At 42.8% G+C, this 23,637-nt stretch overlaps 2 long non-coding RNA genes across 2 annotated transcripts in view; one reads left to right on the forward strand and one right to left on the reverse strand.

Annotated features, from left to right (window-relative positions):
* The window catches only part of LOC127493954 (uncharacterized), a 48,561-nt gene extending 46,530 nt beyond the window's left edge, over positions 1–2,031 (forward strand). The window contains exon 3 of the long non-coding RNA XR_007924593.2: positions 425–2,031. This is a non-coding gene — a long non-coding RNA (uncharacterized lncRNA). The remainder of the gene's footprint in view (positions 1–424) is intronic.
* On the reverse strand, positions 879–22,942 carry LOC138849344 (uncharacterized). Its single transcript, XR_011388071.1, has 3 exons — positions 22,874–22,942; positions 22,168–22,226; positions 879–2,435 (listed from the first exon to the last, which is right to left on the reverse strand). It is a non-coding gene; the product is annotated as an uncharacterized lncRNA (long non-coding RNA).
* Positions 22,943–23,637: the final 695 nt, after the last annotated feature.

The raw sequence follows: 23,637 nt of genomic DNA on the forward strand, positions 1-23,637 counted from the left end.
CTAAATAAAATATCTAAAGGGCTCCAGAATTTCACAGTGGATTGGCATGGTGTGCAGACTAAGTTTTATTTTTAATCAGTTCTATTATTATACTTAGGTTCAGCAGAAATTTTGCTGTAAGTCAATATGGTAAATTTCCAGGGTTTTAGATTGCCTATTCAAAACCTAAAGCTGTGTTGACAAAAGGTACATCAAAGAGACTGATTGCACAGGGCTTCTGATTAAATTAGTATTGGATGAGTTTTATTGCCTTCCTTTTTTAATATGTCACCACTGAAGGCTCAGGGCAGGGAGGTAAATTTAATTGTGTTATCAGGTTTCAGGGAGTATGACTTACCTTCCAGATTCTACCTACTTCTCCCCTCTAGGACAATTTCCTTTAATTAAAGAGGTAAGTGTTACTTTTTTTTTCTTTCATCGACAGAGGCTCAAAATTAAAGACTTAGGAAAAGCAATACACACATATGGGATAAAGATAAACGGATACAGCTTCAGTGAAGCACAGTAACTGGAAAAGAAAGAGGGAAGAAAGAGCGAAAAAAGGAGAAATAAGGGAAAAATAGCAAAACCATTGAAAGAGTACCAAAAAAATGGAAAAACAGAGAACAAGTGAGTTTCTACAAGTTTAAAGGTACTACCTAAGTTAAGCCAGTACAATTTCTTCTTGACTTGGTCACCCCAGAGCACAGGTGTCATTCTGCCTTGACCTCTGCAGTTCTCATCAAATATTACCAGCATTTCTCAAAATTGAACATGTCTGTGAGCCATCTGGAAATCTTGCTAAAATGCAGATTCTGGCCCAGTGTGTCTGGACTGGGGTCTGAGGGTTTTTATTTCTCACAAACTCTCGAATGTTGCTGATGTCTGGGGACCACACTTTGAGTGTAAGATGTCATCCTAAGCAAGGACATGGTCCTATTTTAAAATATAGAACGGGACTTTGCAACTGTGACACTCTGACATCTTAGACAAGTAATTCTTTGTTGCAGAGTTTGGTGTGCCCTATGGATTTTATGATGTTTAGCAGTTTCCCTGCCCTCTGGAGGGCAATACCATCCCCTCCGCCACTCACAACCATCAAAAATGTCTCCAGAAAGGGACAGGCATTTGGTGCATGGCCAAGAAGCCACTTGGGAGAGCCCGCATCCCCATCAGAGTACCTGGGTTCAAGTCCTGGCTCTACTTTCAATTACAGCTTCCTCTAATGTGCACCCTGGAAGGCAGCAAGTGATATATCAAGTAGTTGGGTCCCTGCCACCTGTGTGGGACACCTGAATTAAGGTCCACACTCCTGGCTTTGGCCTGGCCCATTTGCAGCTATTGCAGGCATTTGGAAGTGAACCAGCATATGGGAGCTTTCTTCTCCTCTCTCCTCTTCTCTTCCCTTTCCCTCCATTCCCTTCCCTTTTCTTCCCTTCGTATACCTTCTCTTTTCTATCTTCATCTCGCTCTAATAAATAAACAAGTAAAGAAATGAATAAACTTTTAAAATGTTTCTAATACTGCTAAATTGTCCTCTGTGAGGCAAAATCACCTGCTGAGACATGTTGGGGGTAATTTACGGGAAAGACCACTAGATAAATCGAAAGCATCTTTGTGTAAGCAGCCTTACATCTCATAGCTCCCAACCTCAGTTCTGTGCCAGACTTGAATCTGACCCACGCTTGACTTATCTTTAGATATAACAATGGAGAAATCAGTGGTGGAAGCCCTCATGCCAACACCTCTGATGAAAACGTTACAACTCTGCCAAACACAACCTGGCCTCCATCCACATGATTCTATCATCCAAGAACCACCCTCTCCCTTGGTTGTGGAGTTGGCAGGATGGGAGACTATTCCTAGCATCCAGAAGGAATACAATTCTTTGTACCTCTTAGGTTTGGATAGATGTTAAACTAATACAGATTTTTACTCAACAATGTTAATCAGACACACAAAAAATTGTAGCTTTACTATCACCTCTGTGGTGTACCGGAGAGATTCATTCCTTCCTTGAACTTGGGAAAACAGTCAATTTTTTTTAGAATATTTAAGAATGACAGGAGAAGTTAGAGTGATCCCTAAGGTAAATTTCAGTTTCTTTTTCCTATGAAGAAAGCCAGAAGGGATACAACTGCTTCAGAATTCAAATTTCCAATCTGGAGAGCAGAGTGGGTTGGTGTCTGGGCTGAAGCCCCTTCAGAGCTTTCTCCACAAAACCTCTCTTCCCTGGGATTCCACTCCAGGCTCACAACGTTGGGGACTCTTCTGACTCCACCAAGTTCCAAGAACGGGGGACCTAGGACAGTCACCCTGTGGCTCCTCACTGGGCTCTGCTGGGAGCAGCTATGACCAGCTCTCAGGAAAGGCTGCAATTGCACTTGACCTCCCAGGACAATTAAATTGACAGGTGGTCTTCAAACATTTTTTTTCCAAGCCAAATTTGCCAGAGCCTGTAATAAAAGATAGAAAATGTTGGCATTTTCTTTTTCCTCTTCACTCCCAAATTACTCACATTCTGTTTCAAAGTGTTTTCAATTACATTCTTTATTTATTGTGCTTTTTAATTATATTGAATAAATTCGACTAAATATTTACTGGGCTCTGCTAAATTGCATGTTGTAGAAGGCAGAAGAATAAGCCAAACAACTAGTGTACAACCCGCAGTTTAAAGACTCCTGAACATAGAAGGCTCTCAATTAATGTTTGTGAAATGAGTGGAGGGACCGCTAACAATCTCCAATTTCCAATTCCATCAAAGCTGACAGATGGAGACCTCTGAGTGTTGTATCAGTCAGATGGCCTTGTGGTAGGACACTGAGAATCTGGGAGAAAGGACTCCTCCTGGCCTCTGCTCTGAGAGAGGACCAATGTCTAGCATGGCACCTAGTAGCAGATGGCAGGCCCCTAGGATGACCCCAGCCCTCCATTCAGATGTCTGCCAGTGAGAGCTCACCCCTGCCAGGAGAGTTCTTATTTGATCTGAAGATAGGCCCCTGACCTCCTTTTCCTAGAGCTTTTATTAAAAAAAGAATCCTTCTGGTCTCTCTTTGAGATGTAAATATGTATCGCCTACAACCCTAGGATGTCTTTCCTGAGGATCTGCAAGCCTTTTTTGACAGGCAGAGTGGACAGTGAGAGAGACAGAAAGGTCTTCCTTTGCCGTTGGTTCACCCTCCAGTGGCCGCCGCGGCTGGCGCGCTGCAGCCGGCCCACCGCGCTGATCCGATGGCAGGAGCCAGGAGCCAGGTGCTTTTCCTGGTCTCCCATGGGGTGCAGGGCCAAGCACCTGGGCCATCCTCCACTGCACTCCCGGGCCACAGCAGAGAGCTGGCCTGGAAGAGGGGCAACCGGGACAGAATCCGGCGCCCCGACCGGGACTAGAACCCGCTGTGCCGGCGCTGCAAGGCAGAGGATTAGCCTAGTGAGCCACGGCGCCGGCCGAAGCCATTCTTTGAAATGGAATCATCAAGGCAGAATCCTAACTTAGGTAACTGACAGCTCGCTGGCCTGAGCGCGGGTACACTGACAAACCCCTCAGGAATTTTCACTGGATCCCCAGCCCTTGCCACCCTCCCACTCTCTCCTGTTGAGACGATTGACAATGTTTAATGTGAGGATGGGACCAGGGCATGTGCAGGTGTATGCATTAAATGCATGCAATATATTTTATATGTCAGACCTCAATAAAGCTAGAAAATAGAATTGAAAAGTAACGCAAATCCCTTAGAAGGTTTATAGGTCATAGTTAGACAAAAGCAAGTAGTTAGAAAAATAAAGTAAAATACCCATGCACCTCTGTCCGGATTAAGGACTCAGCCTTTCGCCTACAGTTAGTCGTTACTGTGTAAAATCTGTTTTCACCGCTTTCAACTTATATCTAACTTTAGAGAAGAAATAAGGCCACAACCACAAAGGAAAGAAAGAAGACTCCCACGCTAACCTTGGAAAGAGGCTGCTCCCAATTATCTGGTGAAGCAGCTGTGCCCTGTTACCTTGTCTAGGGAGGGAAGGTGTCCTAAGCTTTGCTTTCTGTAACTCCAGTCATAAACCTGTCCTATAAATCTGCCCTCAGGGATCTCATTTATAAGCATACCAGACCCACCGACCATTGGAAGTGTGGCCCTAAGTCACAGGCTGCAATTTAAACCTACCAATGCTGTGCCAGTTAAGGTATGATGCTGATGAACCTATAAATATCCTAAGAAACCTAGCCTCTGGGCTCAGTTCTCAAGACATGATTCCCACTGAGCCCACTGGCGTTAATTAACTGCTTTTGATCCTCCACTGTCTCTGGTGCCTGTTTGAACAAAGGGACTTTTCCCACTCCAGGTTTCTGTAACATGTTCATCTGTGAAAATGGTGAAGTTGAGCCTCCAGACACGGGCTGAATTTCCCTGCCATCCATCTCTCTTGTTGTTCCTCTTCTAGTCCAGTTCTTAGGCACTGATTAGTGCCCTACTTTCCAATCTCCCTGCAGCTTTGTCCACTGCACACCAGCTGCTGCACCTCCCTTGCTGAGTCTTTATTGAACCAGTGAGTGCATCCCATCTGTGGTCCCACCCTTGGGGAGTTTCTGATCTAACTCCCCCAGACTCCTTACAAACTGCCCTGAACCAAGAGCCCCTGCCAGCAAGTTACTGCTGACCTTCCTGGTCCTCCGGGTGGGCACAGCCTTTCCAGAGAGAAAACGGCTGGGCTCATGGTGCCTCCTCCTTTCCCTATCCACCCGGCATCTGTAGGATCAGTGCCTGCACAGCTTCCTCAGTACAATCTCCACAGGTGACAGTTGAGGAGCTGGGACCCAGGGGTTACCACAACCACCATCTCTGCTTTCCATTTCCACACATGCCCTGCACCAGGGATTCTTTCAAATATGTCACAAGTGGCACCACTCTCCCCATTTTACAGAAGAAGATGCTGAGACTCAGAGAAATTAAGAATTCATTTTTTTAACTTTTATTTAATGAATATAAATTTCCAAAGTACAGCTTATGGATTACAATGGTTCCCCCCCCATAACTTCCCTCCCACCCGAAACCCTCCCCTTTCCCTCTCCCTCCCACCTTCCATTCACATCAAGATTTATTTTCAATTCTCTTTATATACAGAAGATCAGTTTAGCATATATTAAGTAAAGATTTCAACAGTTTGCACCCACATAGAAACACACAGTGAAAAATACTGTTTGAGTACTAGTTATAGCATTAAATCACAATGTTCAGCACATTAAGGACAGAGATCCTACATGAGGAGTAAGTGCACAGTGACTCCTGTTGTTGACTTAACAAATTGACACTCTTGTTTATGGCATCAGTAATCACCCTAGGCTCTTGTCATGAGCTGTCAAGGCTATGGAAGCCTTTTGAGTTCACCGACTCTGATCATATTTAGGCAAGGTCATAGAGTGGAAGTTCTCTCCTCCCTTCAGAGAAAGGTACCTCCTTCTTTGATGACCCATTCTTTTTACTGGGATCTCACTCGCGGAGATCTTTCATGTAGGGTTTGTTTTTGTTTGTTTGTTTGTTTTTTGCCAGAGTGTTTTGGCTTTCCATGCCTGTAATACTCTCATGGGCTTTTCATCCAGATCCGCATGCCTTAAGGGCTGATTTTGAGGCCAGAGTGCTGTTTAGGACATCTGCCATTCTATGGGTCTGCTGTGTATCTCGCTTCCCATGTTGGATCATTCTCTCCCTTTTTTATTCTATCAGCTGGTATTTGCAGACACTAGTCTTGTTTATGTGCTCCCTTTGGCTCTTAGTCCTATCACTATTGTCGCTCCCCCTCTTCGCGGAGGAACGACACAGGACCCTGCGCTGTTCTTTCGTCTGCTCGGCCCTCCCCGGGTTTGCTGCTGGTTCTTCCCGGGTTGGCTACTGTCCCTTCCACCTCCGTGGAAGGGCAGTTCCCCCTGGCCACATTCCCCACTTCCGCAGGGGAGCGGCACACCGCCGGCCGGCTCTCTGGGGGGCTGCACAGGTGTTCCCTCAGATGTTCCCCTTAGATGTTCCTTGTGCATGCCGTCTCTCTCCTCCTTTATAGTCCTCCTCTGCCAATCCCAACTCAGCTGCCCACACGCCGAGTATGCTGCTCTCCTCCAATCAGGAGCAAGTCCTACAGTTTATTGGTTGAACTGGAGGCAGCTGTGCAGAAGCTGTTTACTTCTCTCCCAGCGCCATATTGTGGGAGAGCAGATGCATAGAATAAGTCTTAATTCCAGTAACTCAGTCTAGTCCGGATTGCTCCCCACAACTATGATCAATTGTGAACAGAAATTGATCACCGGGACTAGTGAGATGGTATTGGTACATGCCACCGAAATTAAGAATTCATAGCCAAGGCTATGCAGCCACCACATAGCAGTGCTGAAATTAAAATCCATTAAAAAAATCAACCAAATTCCCAAAAATCTCACTAACATAAAACAAGCCACTGTCTTAACCCTGAAGTTTTGTAAAGTATTGAAATCACCACCCCACTTTGCTAGATGCATTTTTTTAACATGCCAGATGGTCAGTGCTGGGGAGGTAGATGAAGGAGGCAGTGAAATGTAGTTGAAAACTAGCACAGGAAGCAGCAGGTGGTGCAACACGTTAGGCCACCTGCAACCTGCAATGCCAGCATCCTGTATCACCAGAGCACCAGAGCGCCAGTTCAAGTCCTGGGCTGCTCCATTTTTGATACAGCTCCCTACTAATGTGCCTGGAAAACAGCAGAAATGGCCCAAGTGCTTGGGTCCCTGCCACCCAAGTGGGAGACCAAGATAAAGATCCTGGTTCCTGGTTTCAGCCTGGTACAGCCCTGATCATTGCAATCATTTGGGGAGTGTACCATCAGATTCAAGATCTTTCTATACATCTACTTCTCTGTCATTCTGCCTTTCAAATTGAAGAGACAGACAGAGAAAGAGAGAGAAGGAAGGGAGGGAGGGAGGGAGGAAGAGGACAGAAAAGTTTTCTGTATCCTTACTCATAAGCAAATTTCCTTCAATTCAGCTAAATTTCAGTAAGTTGATTTAATATATGGAAATAGTAAAAGAATATGTCGTCCTGGGAAAGGCTAATGCTATAAATCTTGTTTTATCTGTCTCATTTTAATGAAAGACTAATTCAGCAAAGAATTTTGCAAATATCGAAAGTGTCATAAGGGGGCGACATGGGGCCATCACACAGGTGATACATCATTTCTGAAAACCCTGATTCCTCTCTTTAACCTCCAAAATTTTCAGAGCACAATCCAGGAATTGATTTTAAGAATTTCTGCCAAGAAATTAAGCTCTATGAGACCTTCCATGGAGATCACAGCTAACTATCAGAAGAATTAAGAACAGAAGCTTTATTCTGCGCAAGTCCTTGAACTCTTTGTGTCTCCACTTTCACATCCATGAAAGAGGATTAATCCCACCCACTCTGCCTACTACGGAGGGCGGCTGGCAATGCCCAGTGTAATGCTATATCTGTATACATAAGATTTTTTTATTTATTTACTCATTTCCCATTTTATTTGAAAGAGAGAGAGAAATAGTCTTCCAACCACTGGTTCACTCTCCAAATTCAACCAACAGCCAGGATTGGACTATACCAAAGCCAGGAGTCCAGAACTCAATGCAGGTCTCCTATGTGGGGTGGTAGAGAGCCAAGTACTTGAGCCATAACCTGTTGCCCTCTGGGGTGTGCATTAGCAGGAATCTGGATCAAAAGCAGAGGAGCTGGGACTCTAACCAGGCACTCTGATATAGGAGGTGGGCATCCCAAGCACTGATTTAACTGCTGCACCACACACTTGCCCATGCCCATGCTAAGTTTAGATTTAAAGCACAGTTAATTCAAATAGATTATTGTATTACCTATTTTGATCCAAGATCATCAAGACAATATGTACTTAGAAGTCTAAAGCAGAAACATCACCTGTAGCCTGAATCTTGAAGATCCAGATGTACAAGAGAATCAAGGTCTGAGATAAAAATCATTTCTCAACTGCAGCTTCCCCTGGTATGATTATGGGAACAAGTGGAGATTTTACTCGAAACCAGTGGGGCCTGGGTGTACAAGCTCCTTCAGGGAGTTTCCTATGGATCTCAAGAAGCTAGCAGTCTATCACACACCCAAGGCCAGTCACTATAGATACAACATAGACTAAACTCTTGCATTTAAAAATGCTTCATGATGTAATTAATTTTTGAAGATGATTTTACAGGGATTATGAAAATTTTCTTGATTTGCCCATTCTTTACCTCAAAGGTAGAAACTTAAGGTGTTATTAAACCATGGCACTCCCTGACAATATTTATTGATATAAATGATTCAATCATGATTACCTTGCTTTGTACATGCATCCAATTCAAGAACAACTAAGTTTGCATACTGCCTTAGATAAGTTTGTGATTTTTATCTAAGTCTGCTACTTTACAGTCTAAGAGTCTCCTCATTTGTGTCCAGAACTAATGTGGACCATTTTAAAATTCCATTATTCAAGATTCTCTGCTTATATGAGGACAATGTTTTTATCTACACAAAAATAAAAAACACTGGAAATCAAATGAAGAAAATAACTCAGAGAGTTCCATCAAATCCCCTAGTGCCCTGATACTGATACAAGTCATCAGCAGTGCTCAGCAAAGAAGTGATGGGATGTGAGACCAGGCACTGAGGCTAAACCATAAAATGAACCCCGGGGGACACTGGGTGATAAACATCTGTGTATAGCATTTTACTCAGCTGTTGTATATTCTGGAGACAAGGGTGGGATACTACCCATTCTTCAGTTGGAGATGGAAAACAATACATAATTCTCAGTCAGAGTCATAATAGGCCCAACCCTTGAAAAACTATATAGCATGTTAGACTGGATTCATCCCATCTGCGAAGTCAATATTTGCCCATTCAAAACATATGAGTATCAAATGTACATATTTGCTTTGAATAAAATTTTTGGAGCTGGGAAATATTCTATTCTCGGGGACAACAGTTTTATGTCTCCCAGCTTTGTTCCATAATAAATGAAAATTCCTCAAGACAAATTTGAATTCTGACAATCTTAAGGGTTCTTACTATTGTGCTGAGAAATCCATAGCTGGAAATGAGAGAATTTGTATGCCTCTCGTCACACACTACTTGCCGAAGCTTCTCTCTTGATTTGAATGTGAGGGCTGGCCCTCTGGCAAAGTGTAAAAGAAACTTCTTAAGAAGAAATTGAAGCAGTAAGAGAAATTGAGAGAAGGCAAAGGGAAAAGGTTCTGTTCGTATTCCAAGAAAATTCCAGAACAGTGACATTTGAAAGAAAACAGCTATGTTTGGGCGCCAGAAATAAAGACACAGAGGATGAAAAATATGAACACTACTTGGGGAAGAATCAATAGAAGTTTTGGAATCAGAGCTGTCTTATACCCAGGGGGTGGCTTGGAGATAAAGAACCCCTTCACGAGGCTCTCTGGTGTGTGGCTAGGAAGCTGACCATCGTTTACTGCTCTCTTCCCTTAGGTTGCAACTACAAGCACACACGTGAGAACAATGGTCAATTTCCTCAGACACCAGGACATATTAACAGAATGCATAATGACGTTTGCAGCTTTGGCATGTGAATGAAACCCTAGCCTCATGCAATCCCTGCCAAGCCCATCTTTGCCCTAACAAGCCATCTGTCTGAGTCCGTTTGTGCTGCTGTAACAAAATACCTGTAATTCTCTCTCAGTTCTAGTATCCAAGATCAAGGCACTGGCAGGTTTGGTGTCTGGTGAAAGCCTGTTCTTCACAGATTGTGTAGGCATGGAAAGGATAGAAGGGCATAAGAGGTGCAAATGTTGTGCCCCACACAGCAGAAGAGTGGAAAATCAGAAAGGGCCTGCACAAGTTCCCTTTGGCATTTAAATAGGGCACTACTCCCTCCAGGGGGGCAGAGCCCTCATGACTTAATCATGTCCTCAAAGGCCTCCCCTCTCAATACCAATACCATGGAGACTGAGTTTCAATTTTGACTGACATTCAGACCATAGCAGCATCCTCATCCCCATCCCAGGAAAGCTGGTCTCCAGCCTGTTTTATACCTTCCACCTCTTAACCTACTGACCTGTGTGCTAGTTTCCTAGAGTCTGGCCATCTGAACCCTCCCTTTGACATTAGTTGGAACCCTGACCAGCACTTCTTTCTGGTCACACAATAGTTTGCAAGACAGCTGTTTCACCAACCCAGCAAACACGAGAATTGCCCACAGGGACCTGACCTTTCCAGAAAGTTCAGACAGGTAAAACATGCCTTCAGTACCAGCTGTCTCCACTACTTTCAGGCCCCTGCTCTCCCTTTCATACCCCTCGCCCTGTGCCCTCCACGTGCGAGTCCTACATGCTACACGCCTTCTGCCAGAGAATGCCAAGGAGGAGCTAAAATTGGCATCCATGGTGGGCACCTCCCCAGGGGTACTTCTGTATTCAGGAATAAGTTGCTGGGTATATAAGATGCACCCCCTATCTTAGAGCTGGTCACCATCAAGTGGTGAACATATCCTCACAATTTAACAATTTCTCATTCCATTCCTTCAGGTATAAGGAAATGTGAAACAACTAGATTGCCAAGAATGTAGGTTTTATGTCAGTGGCTTAATAGATAAGCCCAGAGTCATGAGTGAAATTAAAGCAGGAAGGTTTTCAATGCCAAAGAAAGAAATCTAACTGGATTCAATGTGTTAGAGACCATCCATAAAGACATTTGTGCAGGGTCACACAACTGATGAGTGACACAGGGACACTCTGCTATGGCCAGTCCATGGGAATATTTGGAAGAGAAATTGTCTGGAAACAGAGATGCCAGCTGTGTCACAGAACAAAATGTCAACATAATGAGTTTGAAGATCTCATTGGATTAGATTAGCACCACATGAATCAGGTAGCATCCCACACACAAAAGCGAATGTTGTTCTGATGAGCTGAGCAGAGGAGGTGGGATTTACAGAGAGAAAAGACTGAAGAAAGCAGAAATAAGAACAAAAGCCGATGGCTGGTTTGAAAACTACTTGCCTTAGAGAGTTAAAACGGAGGAGACATCCCTATCCTGCTTCCTCAGGTTGATAGGTCCTCTCTGGGTTGGCTGCTGTAAATCTTATGTTTTTTGACCAGTGGCTCATTTTTAAGTTTCATTTGATTACATGGTGCATGGCACAAGAGCATCCGTTCTGGTTTATACTTAGCTGGTCTAGTGCAGAAGCTCTTTCAAAACAAGGGCCTCTGGTGAGTTTTCTTTAAGACCAGGAGGCAAAGGACCTGGAACCAACCTAAATGCCCATCAATGGTAGACTGGATAAAGAAATTATGGGATATGTATTCTTTAGAGTACTATACCGCAGTAAGAAACAACGAAATCCAGTCATTTGCAACAAAATGGAAGAATCTGGAACACATCATGCTGAGTGAAGTAAGCCAGTCCCAAAGGGACAAATACCATATGTTCTCCCTGATCGGTGACAACTGACTGAACACCAAAAAGGAAACCTCCTGAAGTGAAATGGACACTATGGGAAACGGTGACTTGATCAGCATAGCCCTGACTGCTAATGGACAACTTAATACATTATCCCTCATAGTATTTTTTTTGTCTGTTCTACTTAATATGACTGGTTTAATTTTGTAATTATCACACAGTTATTCTTAAGTGTTGAAAATTAACTGAAATGTGATCCCTGTTAAACATAAGAGTGGGAATAAGAGAGGGAAGAGATGTACAATTTGGGGCATGCTCGGGCTGACTTGCCCCAATTGGTAGAGTTGGAAACATACCAGGGGATTCCAATTCAATCCCATCAAGGTGGCATGTGCCAATGCCATCTCACTAGTCCAAGCGATCAATTTCAGTTCACAATTGATCATAATGAAAGGACTAAGAGTCAAAGGGAGCACATAAACAAGTCTAGTACCTGCTAATACTAACCGATAGAATAAATAAAGGGGAGAGTGATCCAACATGGGAAGTGAGATACTCAGCAGACTCATAGAATGGCGGATGTCCTAAATAGCACTCTGGCCTCAGAATCAGCCCTAAAGGCACTCGGATCTGGCTGAAAAGCCCATGAGAGTATTTCAGGCATGGAAAGCCAAGACACTCTGGCAAAAAGATCTCTGTGAGTGAGATCCCAGTGGAAAGAACAGGTCTTCAAAGAGGGAGGTGCCTTTCTCTGAAGGGAGGAGAGAACCTCCACTTTGACTATGACCGTGTCTAAACAAGATAAGAGTCGGAGAACTCAAGGGGCTTCCATAGCCTTGGAAACTCATAACTGGTGCATAGGGAGATTACTGATGCCATAAACAAGAGTGTCAATTTGTAAAGTCAACAACAGGAGTCACTGTGCACTTACTCCTCATGTAGGATCTCTGTCCTTAACGTGCTGTACACTGAGGCTTAATGCTATAACGAGTACTCAAACAGTATATTTCACTTTGTGTTTCTATGGGGTGCAAACGATTGAAATCTTTACTTAATGTACACTAAACTGATCTTCTGTAAAAAAAAAAAAAAAGAAAGAAATTATCAATTCCCAACTTGACTCTCACTGGGATTAAACATGACAATAGGTCTGATCTGATTTCATCATCATTTAAAAAAAATCATCTATTATTTTTCACTTTATGTTTCTGTGTGGGAGCAAACTGTTGAAATCTTTACTTAATGTATACTAAGCTGATCTTCTGTATATAAAGAGAATCAAAAATGAATCTTGATGTGAATGGAAGGGGAGAGGGAGTGGGAAAGGGGAGGGTTGTGGGTGGGAGGGACGGTATGGGGGGGGAAGCCATTGTAACACATGAGTCGTACTTTGGAAATTTATATTCATTAAATAAAAGATAAAAAAAAAAACCAGGAGGCAAGAATATTTTTCCAGGAGAGAAACCACCAGGGCCTGATCCAGGGAAAATCAGGGGATTCAGAAATATGAACTATTTCACAAAAGAAGAAGCTACAAGAACAGACACAGACTGCATAAATGTAGTAAATGTGAGGTTTCCAACACTGACTCTGGATTCAGCAGTAGTATGTGGAGCAGAAACCCTTTGATGTATTGTAAATCTGCTCCAAAGGAGTAGAGAACCTCTGACATTCAGACTTCAGTGGCCTTAAACATGAATCTTAGTTTCCCTACTAGTTCATTCAACAAGCATTTATGGGGCCAGCACTGTATTGCAATGGGTTAAGCTGTAATACCAGCATCTCATATCAGAGTGCTAGTTTGAGTTCTGGCTGCTCTGTTTCCAATCTAACTCCCTGCTAATGTGCTTAGGAAGGCAGCAGAAGATGGCCCAAGTACTTTGTCCCCTACCATCCTTGTGGATGACCGGATGGAGTTCCTAGTTCCTGGCTTTGGCCTACCTCCCCACCGGCTATTGCAGCCATTTGGAAAATGAACCAGTGGATAGAAGATCTCTCTCTCTCTCTCTCTCTCTCTCTCTCTTTCTCTCTCACTATCGTTATCGCTCTCTATCTCTATCTCTATCTCTATCTCTGTCTCTGTCTCTGTCTCTCTCATTCTTGCTCCTTATCTGTGCTCTACATTTCAAATAAATTAAATAAATCTTGAGGGAAAAAGCATTTATGTCATACTTCCAATGTGCCCGGGACTAGAAAGTCAGAAAAAGCTAAATGAGGTCCAGGTGCTCCAGGAGCCCATCACCTACCTCTTTGACTGACAGGCGGTTGTTTTAGTTTCCTCATCTCTAAAATCTAGAATTGACACTCAGTTTTCATTGGTGATTTCACCGATAACCAGTTATTAAGCAACTATCACGGTATCAGTATTATATCAGCATATGCTGCCTTTGAACTATCACTCACCGCTGCTAAGGGATGAATAATTTGTTGTGTCCCCTTTGTAGCTGCATTGTTGCAGAGAACACAGAGCTTAAAGATCACTGCTTCAAAGAGAGGAATTTCAGACATCACAGAGGACCACAGGCAAGTGGGCTTCACAGTTCTGTTAAAAGAACCATTCTCGAGCCGGCGCCGTGGCTCAATAGGTTAATCCTCCACCTTGCGGCGCCGGCACACCGGGTTCTAGACCCGGTTGGGGCGCCGGATTCTGTCCCGGTTGCCCCTCTTCCAGGCCAGCTCTCTGCTATGGCCAGGGAGTGCAGTGGAGGATGGCCCAGGTGCTTGGGCCCTGCACCCCATGGGAGACCAGGAAAAAGCACCTGGATCCTGGCTCCTGCCATCGGATCAGCGCGGTGCGCCGGCTGCAGCGGCGGCCATTGGAGGGTGAACCAACGGCAAAGGAAGACCTTTCTCTCTCTGTCTCTCTCTCTCACTGTCCACTCTGCCTGTCAAAAATTAAAAAAAAAAAAAAAAAAAAAAAAAAAAAGAACCATTCTCGGCCGGCACCGTGGCTCAATAGGCTAATCTTCCGCCTTGCGGCGCTGGCACACCGGGTTCTAGTCCCGGTTGGGCACCAGATTCTGTCCCGGTTGCCCCTTTTCCAGGCCAGCTCTCTGCTGTGGCCAGGGAGTGCAGTGGAGGATGGCCCAAGTGCTTGGGCCCTGCACCCGCATGGGAGACCAGGAGAGGCACCTGGCTTCTGCCTTCTGATCAGCACAGTGCACCGGCCGCGGCGGCCATTGGAGGGTGAACCAACGGCGAAGGAAGACCTTTCTCTCTGTCTCTCTCTCTCACTGTCCACTCTGCCTGTCAAAAAATAAAAATAAATAAATAAAATAAATAAAAATTTTAAAAAAGAGGACCAGTCTGAGCTATTTCTGAGAAAGAATTCTGCATACTACCAGGAGTATAAGGCAGCAGGCTGGGTTTGATATGCTCTGTGCCCAGAGCTACAAGCAACAGGGAACACTATTCTGGAACATCTATTTTACTTGAATTGATTTGAAATAGTTTATATTAAAACATACCTCTTTACTATGTCGAATATAAGTCCTTTACCAATTTTCCATTTTAAAAAGCGGACAAAAATAAATTTAATGCTGGGATATTGGGGGCAGATAAAAGGGACTAGGGGAGAAAGGAGGAAGTTTAAGGTATTAATTCTTGGATGCACTGCAGAAAAGACTGGGAGCGCTGGTAAGGGATCCAGTCCAATCTAATGCCTCCTATGCCTTAGGATGAAAGGAAGAATCCAGGCCCATTCAATGAGATCCAAAGGCAGACTTCCTGGGAATCAATGCATTTTCTTCCCTTTTTCCTACTTTTATGTTCAGTAGAACTTACATATACTTTATTTATAATTCTGAGCCTACTGTCTACAAGCTATAAACCAAATATCATTCTGACATCAAAAGAAGAGTCACGAAAAGAGGTGACTGCACAGTAGCTGACACTGGCATGTATGAGGTCAAAACACTTGTTAAGAAGGGGTCACCATACGCAGCATAGAGCCAGCCCCACCCCCATTATTGTCCATAAATCACTGACATGTCTCAACCAAAATCAGCAACTTTTAGTCTTCTCCACCTCACAAGGCCTTTAAAGAACTCAATAACCCAAATTCTTTGCCCTTCTGGCTGTCCATGTAAACAGAGACAGAAAGAGCCATCTCCATAGTAACCATGGATACATCTAGACATAAAAGTGGCTTTGGAGCTCTTACACTAAAATGAGAAAGTCTGGCTCAAGCATGACTTTCTGATGATAAAGACAATGAATTCAAAAGAGCAAATGTGAAGTTATTCAAATCAATGCTTATTTTCTTGAATCTAGAGACTTAGCTTTGGCATTTCCACAACCTTCCTGAAGTTTACCCTGTTGTCAGAGATCCTTATTTCAGAGAAAGGCTCACCCACGATTTGAGTGACCCACAAGGTGAGGGCCAGGATATCTTTTCAAATACTACTGATATTTTTCTTATTGCTCTTCTGCTTCTACTTTTCCCATTCCCACTCCAATTTCTATATTCCACATTTATAAGTCATTTGTAGTCCTTACTTAAATGGAAAATATCTTTCCTACTTCAAGGCTTTTGAGATATTTTAGCATAGAAATTAAATCAAAACTTATGCTTCATCCTCATGAAGTCCTCTCCAGAGGGATCGTGGTGACCTTGAAGGTAAAACTTGAGGAGTGACTTTGGGGGCCTGCGCTGTGGTGTAGCAGGTAAAGCCACTGCCTGCAGTGCCGGCATCCGTTATGGGTGGGATGAGCCCCAGCTGGTCCACTTCCAATCCAGCTCTCTGCTATGGCCTGGGAGAGCAGTAGAAGATGGCCGAAGTCCTTGGGCCCCTGCACTCACATGGGAGACCCAGAAGAAGTCTTGGCTCCTGGCTTCGGATTGGCACAGCTCCAGCCGTTGTGGCCATCTGGGGAGTGAACCAGCAGATAGAAGACCTCTCTCTCTCTCTCTCTATCCCTTCCTCTCTGTAACTCTGCCTTTCAAATAAATAAATAAATAAACCTTAAAAAAAGAGTGACTTTGTTCATCTTCAAAGTTTTGGAAATATAAATGGAAAATTCTACAAAACAAACTCTAATGAATTTTTAAGAATTAATCATATAAATCAATAGAAGCCAAGAAAACAATTTAGGATTCTTATTTCCAAGGTGTTTATCTAATTGATCAGCAAAATTAAAAATAAAGAAAGCCCATAAATCATAGTAAATGTCAACATACCGTACATTTCTCTACCCTTCATTTTGGCACTTCCTTTAAATTTTTAAGCCAGTGAACAAAATAAAATACTATAATTATAGTCTTGGAACAGAAGCAATCTGGTGAACCAGCACTATTATAAATTATAGAAAGGGGTTTCATTAAGCAATTCACCTCCTGACTACATTGCTAATACTAATTCCCGCCGCTTGTGTTACTTTCCACTTGCTGTAATTTAGCTCCTCTCTCCTCTGCCTTCCTTAGCTCTGGAATTCTGCTTTTAGAATGAGTGTTAAGGGCAGGCATTTCATCCCCGTTTCCAGATAGCACTAAGTTAGGTCCTGTACAAAACAAAGGATTCCTTGGTTGTCAATAAATAAATGTGGGTTTGTTTCCTATAATTTCCTTGTAATAACAAATAGTGATATCAACTATATACCAAGCATCTAGATCAGAAAGAACGGTCAGGTTTGCCCAGCAAAGCAAGAACGTATCAGCTAGAAATGCAGTGGAAAAGATATCATCACACGAGATTGGGCAGGAAATGAGGAACTATGAGGAGACTGCTTCTCACTAATTACATTTTTGTGGCCCAGCTTTCATGGAGAAGGGATGAGTTAGGCAGTGTTAAGATGTGATGATAAGGAAAGATTGAGAAATGAAAGGAACCCAAGGTAGCCACATCTGCTGCTGCCTTGGCAGCGGCTCCCCCTCCAGGGGCCTGAGGGAGCCGGCGCTGCCCCTGGCTTGCGTGATTGATCAGTGTGTCCTTCTTCCTCACACTCCACTTCCTTCCATCCCCTTCCCAGGTCACCAGGCAGTCATTCTGTCATTTAGTGTCTGTTCTCATGAACAGGTGTTTTTTTTGTTTGTTTCAAATGCATTATTCATTTTAATTCACATAAATGAAAAGGTATTTAGTTTTATGCTTCTTTCTAGCTTGTACCATTTTCATGAAGTACTAATGTTTTAAGATCCATTTATGTCACTGTCTGTACATGCATCTGTTATTTCTAATGTTCTTTTATGTGACTGTCACATTGACTTACTCCAAACATGAATCTCTCACTGCACCTAGTAACACTAAAACATCCCCATATCTGTTCTCTTACGGGCCTGTGTAATAACACTCATATACATGCACACACACACATGTATCAGCGACATTGCTAATGCATAACAATGCCCTTTGTTGAAGAGAAATCCTTAATTTCTGCTTAATTAGTATTTGCCACAAATGCAAAATATTAGAAAAAATGCACTTGTACTAAACATGTGCAGACTTTTTTTCTTGTTATTTTTCCCTGAACCATGTAGCATCACAGTTACTTGTGTAGCATTTACTTTGAACTAGGTATTACATGCAATTTAGAGATAGTTTAAAGTATATAATAGGATATGCATAGGTGAGATGTAAATACTACTCCACTTAATATAAGGAAGCTGAGAATCTGCAGATTTGGTATTCACAGGGAGTCCTAGAACCAATCCCCATGGATACCAAGAGACAAATGTACTTAGCACTATACCTAGATCATAGTAAATGCTCAATAAAGGTTAACTACTGTAGTAGTATTAGACCAAGAGGATCACTGAGGTTCAGGAAGGATTTCCCCCAGGAAATAAGATTCAAGTGAAGACATTTTTTAAAAACTGGGAATTGGGGGTTGATGCTATGGCATAGTGGGTTAAGCCACTGATGGTCAGCATCCCATATGAGTGCTGATTCATGCCTTAGCAGCCCCACTTCCAATCCACTTCCCTGCTAATGGCCTGAGAAAACGTGGAAAATGGCACAAGTGCTTCGGCCTCTCCTACCCATGTAGGAGACCCAGAAGAAGCTCCTGGCTTCAGCCTGACCCAGCCTTGGCTGTTGCAGCCATTTAGGAAGTAAACCAGTGGATGGAAGATTCTCTCCCTTTGGCTGTTGGCAGCCATTTGGGAAGTAAACCAGTGGTTGGAAGATTCTCTCTCTCTTTGTCTCCCTCCCTCCCTCCCTCTCTCCCTCCCTCCCCCTCTCTGTAACTCTGCCTTTAAAATAAATAATAAATGAATCTTTTTAAAAATGAACAGGAATTAGCAAAGCAGGTGGGGTCAGAGGGCATGTGACAAGAAGTGTACCCTCCCCACTGAGTGGCCCTTGTCCCTACCATTTTAGCATCTCTGAAATCGGGATTCATGTTGCGATCAAAGGTGTGGCATGGCAACATTTTCTTTCCTAGTGATCCATAAGACAATGTGTGCCTTTCAGCAGGTGGTATTCTAAGAGCAATGGAAAGGCAATGCTTAAAAGTTGTAAGGAGCATAAGAACGGATTTATGTTCCTAAAAGGTTGTTCTGGTTTCACTATAGATGATATATTGAAAGGCATGCCATGCTGGTAAGGATCTTACTGGAAGCAACCATTTTTCAGAACAACCTTGGTGGCTCACAGAATCATTGGAAGGATGGAGAAGCAGGTTCAACGTTGAACTTCCAGGAAAAATACACAAAATTATGACAGAATTGGCCTCTGGAGGAAATGGTTCCTGCTATCATCACCACCCCATCCGAACCACTTGAGTGCCAGAAGTGTTAACTTGTAACCACCACCATCCATGGGAATAGGGAGCCTTGGTCACTACCCTTGCCAGCAAAGTAGAGTCCATTTGGATCCATTTCTGCCAGTTCTTACTTCTGAATCTAGTGGTTCCATGAATGAGCAGTTGTAAAGAAAGCTAAAGGAAGCAGTTATCTGCTTTTGGCCTGAGAGTGTGAGCTCATAGACAGGAAAGTCTCCAAATGTAGCCTGGGAGTTCAGTGAGTGTCAGCCAGGTACCATGGTGACTGTCCAGTCAGGTGACAAGGGTGCCAAAGGAAGTCCAGAGAAGAGGCCTCAGCAAGGACTGAGCGAGATGTGCCTGTGCTCGTGGCTGCCAATGGGCAGTTGATGGGTCTTTTACAACCTTTTACAACCAAAGCAATGGGCCAGGCAACAATCAGAGTCTGAGGCAGAGGCAGGAAAGCACTCAGCTAACACCTATCTTAGCTCACAGCACACAGAGAACATTCATGTGTTAGCTGCATTTTTAATTATAAAGATCCCACAAATGTTAAACCCACAAGGACAAAAACTGATTAAAATTTAAGTCTGAATTCAAATGGAAAGCACATGGTGGCCTCTTACCAGTAGCCACTGACTTTGCTACCCTTAGCAATCACACAAAGGAAAGCTTCCTTTCCCACCTCCCTGTGGGCTCTCTTCTCTCCTTTCCTTCTTTCCTCACTTCTTTCCTCCCTTCCTTCTGGCTAAGTTTATGCACTAGACTAGAAACAAAGCAGGAGTACTCTAGTTTATGCAAATCTATACAGTGTCTATAGCTATTTAGTGTATTACTTTTTCCCCTGAATATTTCCTACACATTAAGTAGGGATATTTACATATCAAGACAGTATATGAAGAAAGCAACTTCAAATCCACAAAGCACTTTCATTTAAATCTCACTTTGCCAGCTCGGCAACCTTGGGCAAATCATTAAACCTTACAGAACCTCACTGGCAATTTTCTCACTTGTCAAACTGTCATAAAACCACTTGTTGTTTTTTTTTTTTTTTTGTTTGTTTGTTTTTGTGTGTGTGTGTGTGTGTGTGTGAAGATTAGCATGAGTGTTTGGAGAGTACTGGGAATGGGATAGGTTCTCGGTATAAAAGTTACCACAACCAATTATAGATACCATTACTCCTAGTATTTCTGCAAAGATTCAGGTTCTTTGAGCAAAACCAGAAGATGTAATTTTTGATTTTAAAAGTTTCACATTACCATTTCACTAAAGATTTTGGGGCATTTTTGCTGCAAATTCCTCCCTTTAATCTCAGACAGCAGTCATAGAAATAATCAGCAGTTTAATGTTCAACCTTAAATGTTGGCCTGATCATGAAATTGCCTTTCACTATGAAATTTTGCCTCATTCTTTCATGAGCTTGACTGAATATTTTCTGTATATGTACTTATCTAGAAGACTAAACTTAACATCATTAGCATACATAAAATCCATCAGCCCTTGTGCATTTAATAACATGAATGGATGGGAAGGGCATTCTTCATGAGCACCACATCTCCTGCCTCCTCCCTGGAATGATGATGGAAATAACCCTCCATAGAATCCCCACCCAGGTTGGAGCTTGGCTCTCCTCCACTTTGGTTCCCAAGGACAACATTCCAACCATTGTCCCCTCTCTTGCATCTTAGGTTTCTGCCTCACTACTAGATTCGTTGTTCCTCTGAGCATAAAATATTCCTTAATCATTTGCTAAAATAATAGAAGAAAAAACACCTCCCTTGATCCTATGTCCCCATTCAGTTTCTGTCCCATTCAAGGGACCGCTTGAAGGACTGACTCATCCTCACTTTCCATTCTCTCTCTCCATTCTAATCCTCCTTCATCCTCACCCTGCCCAGGAAACCACTCTTGTCAGGGACCTTCAGCCACATCAATCCAATAGTCAGTCCCTTGCCCTTTGTCCTCACCCAACTGACTTCTTCCTCCATTATGACTCAGCTGCCCATAGTCCTCTGCCCAAATCATGGCTCTCCCAGCATCCATGACTTCTCACCCATAGTTTTCCATTTCAAACTAACTTTTCTTTTTCTTCTATGCTCAACTGCTGTAGTTTTGGAAGCAGGTTTTCTACCCTCCTGTCTTTTTCAGCCTCATCTCCAATCCCACCCCAGTTCCTACTCCTTCCCCACCACCTCATGCCACACACACACACCACCACCATAACTCTCTTCTAGGCCACAATTTTAAATGTCATCTACTCACTGATGGTGAGTAGACATTTTTTAAATGTAATCTACTCACCACACTTTTATCTCCTGCCCTGATTTCTCCCCTGAGCTCTTGTGTGTATAATTATTTAACAAACATTCACATTTGACTGTACAAGTTGACAAGTCACAAGAAAACTCTATATTTTTCCCTTAATTTTTACCTCTTGATGATGTTGTGGCATGGGCTGAGGGGGTGAGGGCAGCGATCTAATGATACCAATAGTTTTGCAAGATTCTCTCTCTCTTCCTCTCTCCGTGTGTGTGTGTGTGTGTGTCTCCCTTTCTTTGTAACTCTTTCAAATGCATAAATAAATCTTTTTTAAAAAAAAAGCTTAAGTTTTGTAGATCATTAAAAAACAGATTATAGACCACAAGTTGAAAACTGAAGAGAGATAAGATGGAAACACCACCAACGAGCAGCTCAGCACAAGGCCTGGCATTGTGGTGCATCAGCGGGCATCCCATAAGGGATGGTTGTTCTACTTCCAATCTAGCTCCCTGCTAATGCACCTGAGAAAGCAGCAGAGAATAGCCCAAGTGCGTGGGCCCCTGTGTCCATGTGGGAGACCAGGAAGAAGAGCTTGGCCCCTGGCTTCATCCTGGCACAGTTCTGGACATTGTGGCCATTTATGGAGTGAATTAGCAGATGCAAGAATCTCTCTCTCTCTCTCTCTCTCTCTCTCTCCCGCTCTGTCTCTCTCTGTAACTCTGCCTTTCAAAGAAATTAAAATAAACTTAAAAAAAGAGAAGCTCAGTGTAAAAGAAAATACAAAGAAGCTCATTATAGCATAAAGTCACAGCTTGGATACCTGGTGACTTTCACATCTGCTACTTCCAAATGTCCAAACGTTATCTTCAGTTTCCTCATCTGTAACATGGAGATAGCAATAAAAATAAGAATCATACTTGCCTCACATGGTTGCTATGGGAATCAAATAAAGTAGTATATATAAAAATGATGATTCTAGTGGTTATCACCTAGAAAAACACTTAATAACTGTTAACTTTTAAACAAATAGCTAAAGTTGTATGCTCTATTTTCCCCAGAAATTCAAAGTGTCTCTGTTTATGCCTGAAATGGGAAAAAGACATATAAATAAATATATATATATTATATAATACACTTAAGAGTGATACATAAAATGAATTCTGAAAGAAAATGTTCTCCAATAAAGTCCAGAACAAAGCAATTGCCACATAACTGTTAACCACATAAGACATCTTTTTCTTTATCCTTGGATTACTATTTTTAACTTATTTCATCTTTACCTTATGGTCATCTTTTTCCCCTAAAGTGATCCTCATTAAGAGAGAGCATCCCACACTCAGAGGCATATTTGTTCTTCCTCCTACACCCAAAGGCTCTGCTGTATTAAAAAGCTGAGCCTGCAGAGTAACGGTGTCTAAATGACACCACTGGAACATCCAGAGTTAAGTACTTTTCAAGCACTCTGACCTCCAGACTGCTGGGATTGCCCCCCACCCCAACCCCATCCCACCCCTGCCCAAACCCACCTTCAATAGGAAACAGAATAGATGGGTTCTATGTCAGGAACTTCCTCACAGAACCTGGAAAGGAAGCATTATATTATCTTTTTAAAAGTTTTTAAAAATTATTTATTTGAGAGAGAAAGACAGAAAGAGAGAGAGAGAGCTCCAATCTGCTGGTTCACGGCACAAATGGCTATAAATGGAGAGGGGGCACGGCAAAACCGGGAGCTGGGGACTCGATCCAGGTCTCATACCTGGCTGGCAGGGGTTCAGCTATTTGAGCCATCACTTCTGTCTCCCAGGGGAATGTTAGCAGGAAGTAGAAGTCAGGAACCACAGCCAGGCATCAAACCCAATAGTGGAAACAGCACAGGTGTCTCTCAACACTTACCCCACCTGGATAAGCTATCAGTGGCGCATTCATAAATAGAACATGAGAGGACTTCAAGAAGTTCCTGGATATGCAATGAAAATATCTTTATTTTGGTGCAAAAAATTTTGAAATCTATACATTTGAGGCATGTTCAAAAAGTCCATGGGAAATGCATATTAGAAAAAGCTAGGCTTAGGTTTCAAAAATTTTTACACCAAAATGAATTTGTATTTTAATTCCACTTTTGTACTTTTTGAAATACCCTTATATTATTCAGTTAAAAAAAGAACAAATTATCAATAAATGAAGCAACACAAATGAACCTCAAGAGCACTATGCTAAGGAAAAAAGGACAGACATAAAGGTCAGCAGGATTTCACTGCATGAAATTCCATAGCGTGGAAAGCTGACCAAT

The sequence above is a fragment of the Oryctolagus cuniculus genome, chromosome 4, assembly GCF_964237555.1.
Source record: "Oryctolagus cuniculus chromosome 4, mOryCun1.1, whole genome shotgun sequence".
Lineage (NCBI taxonomy): Eukaryota > Metazoa > Chordata > Mammalia > Lagomorpha > Leporidae > Oryctolagus > Oryctolagus cuniculus.